Source organism: Pan troglodytes, chromosome 6, assembly GCF_028858775.2.
Source record: "Pan troglodytes isolate AG18354 chromosome 6, NHGRI_mPanTro3-v2.0_pri, whole genome shotgun sequence".
NCBI lineage: Eukaryota > Metazoa > Chordata > Mammalia > Primates > Hominidae > Pan > Pan troglodytes.
Genome location: NC_072404.2, coordinates 164659191 through 164662041, shown reverse-complemented (window position 1 = coordinate 164662041; position 2851 = coordinate 164659191).

Below are 2851 nucleotides of genomic sequence, written 5' to 3'. Positions count from 1 at the left end.
CCAGAAGAAACCAGGAAGTGCCATCCAGCCATGTTCTTCAAGAGAAACCAGCTGGAAATATTTAGTGGGCAGCAATGATTACCACAGTCTTTTTGAAAACCCCAAGCCTGAACTTTTAGGCTGTGTGCCTGGTCCCAGGGGAAAAGCTCAGGCCTAAGGGAGCAGCTGGAAAAATAGAGGTCCACCTGTTCTGCTGCACCTGCTGGAGTATAGGAAGCACTCATAGGGGTGCATGGGTCCATAGCCCCTACATCTACACAGTCTACATGCAGTCTGAACCACACACTTCCTGCCTCCCTGACACCTTGAGTTGACATGTGGTCTCATGTTCTCTAGCCCTTCCAGGCTCCTTCTGGGTGTGTTGAAAATGCTTTATGATTTTTCTTCTAGGAATACTCAGCAGGAAGGTGGAGACTGTAGGGGCTGCAGAAGTATTAGAGCAGAGGAGGGGCATGATTCTTTGGACCACAGTTGATCACACCACACAGAGCAATCAATTAAGACTTGTACTAAATCATTACTTTATGTTGCCTAAACCTGCCCAGTATTAGGCACTGCAGGAGAGACAAGAGAAATAAGATATAGTCCCTGCTCTCAGGGAACTTATAATCCAAGAGGTGAGTTAGGAACTACTACCTTGTATTGTAATTTTTTTCTCAGTGCCAAATGAATGGCACTGAGAATAAAAATTATTAGAGTTGGGACAATGCAGAGCTTGCTGCAGGCGTGATTGGCATGGAGAGACTTAACTGGAAGAATTAGGGCATATGCTGGTCTGGAAAAGGTGTGAGAACTTCGGGTGGGCAAGAGGAGAGGGGAAAAGCATGAGGAAAGGCACAGGAGTGGAAACTCTCATGCCTGCTTTTGACACCTGTGCCCAAAATGGAGGGAAAGGCTTTGGAAGCCTCATATATCAATACAAGGAGGTTTGTCTTCATTCTTTTTACAAATAGAGGCTGGAAAACCAGCACCAGAGATGCTCTGCAATAGATGCCTGTCTTCAGTGGAGGACAGAGCAAGTCATCATTACCCTAACTTGGCTGTCTGCAGAGCCCCAGCTTCACCCTTACCTCGACCCCTACAAGGAACTTGTTAAAAAGAGACCTTCTTTTAAAATAAGTTTTCTCCACATTACTCAGGACCCATCCCAAAGACATTTTGATTCAGTAGATATGAGATGGGATCCAGAAATCCATATCCTTCACAAGCTTCCCCAGAGACTGATGCAGCTGCTCTGAGAGCCAGGCTTGGAAATTACTACCTAGAGATGACCCTGGCATATCCGACTCAGCCTGTCAAAAGGGAACTTTTAAAATTGCACACTAAAAATGTCTCTTATTTCTAATGCACTGTATTTCTGTCACCCAGGCTGGAGTGCAGTGGTGTGATCTCCACTCACTGCAACCTCTGCCTCCCGGGTTCAAGCGATTCTCGTACCTCAGCCTCCCCAGTAGTTGGGATTACAGGTGCGTGCCACCACGCCTCGCTAATTTTTTCTATTTTTAGTAGAGACGGGGTTTTGTCATGTTGCTCAGGCTGGTATCAAACTCCTGAGCTCAGGCAATCCACCCATCTTGGCCTCCCAAAGTGTTAGAATTACGGGCGTAAGCCACTGCGCCCGGCCCTAAAATGCTTTATATCTTCCTACATCAATTTTTTTTGGGGCTGTCATCCAGCTCACACCTCTACTACCACCCTCTGGTCTGAAATGCTCTCTGCCTATCAATATTTTGCCAATTCTTCAAGATCCAGCTCAAATTTTATCTATTCTGTATGGTCTGCCTTCTTTGAAAAAGATTACAGATCTCTCACATATTTTCTTATCAGCGTGTGCTAGGCAGTTGGCTAGTTAGTCTTGGGGAATACACAGATGAGCAAGTCGTGTTCCTGAAAGGCAATGAGCCTCTGAAACTACGTGGGGGCCCGTCCAAGGCGCCCTCCTTCCCCTGCTCTGGTTGGCCTCTTTGAGAACATTTAAATTTTTATTTTTCTCTCCTTGTTTAAAAATACTATCCTTGTCATGGAAAAATAAAAACATGAATTGGAAAAAATTAGAAAAGGCATAAAAACGGCCCGTGGTCTATTAAAGGAATAGACCTTTAATAGAACTACTGAGGCCATGTTGATATATATGCTTCCAAACTTTTCAAAACTGTAATTATACATGTACACAGTATATGACGCTACATATGTCCTATATTGTTTTAAAATGTTATTTTTAAAACAAAGACAGGATCGTCCTGGACAGGCTTTTTCTCTTAAAACATCATGAACATCTGTCCCTACCAAGACCTTCACCGAAATAATTTTAAATGATGGTATTGCGTCCCATTGCTCATGCCATTAAAAAAATGTACTGTAATAAACCCATTACAGAAAATGCTAAGTGGTTGCCTACCGGGGTTTACCGAACTATATTCCTGTTGTTGGAAGTATTTATTCCATTTCAAACACAGGTGGGCATGAGTTACATCTGTCCTCCCCAAAATAGCCTAAACCTCCAGACCCAGGACCTCGGGCAGGAGAAGTGCCCGTGGGGCGGGGGAAGGGGAGCCGGGCATCCCAGGGCGAGGGGGCCGCCCTGCCCGGAAGCCCGTGCTCGCCCGCGGGCGCGGCCAGGCGGGTCCCATGAGGGGGACCCTTTCAATAACCGAGTCCTCGGGCTGGGCCGCGGGGCCAGCGCAGTGACTCCCCCCGCGCTCGGCAGTCCGGCCGGGGTCGCAGGGTCGCGGGGTCGGCCCGGGGTCGCTGGGTCCTCCCGTCGGGCCCCGCGGGCGGGGCTGGGCGGGGCGGGGCCGCGGGCAGGCGGGCGCAGCGCCTGCCGTTCGCCTCTCAGGCTGCAGGTGGGGCT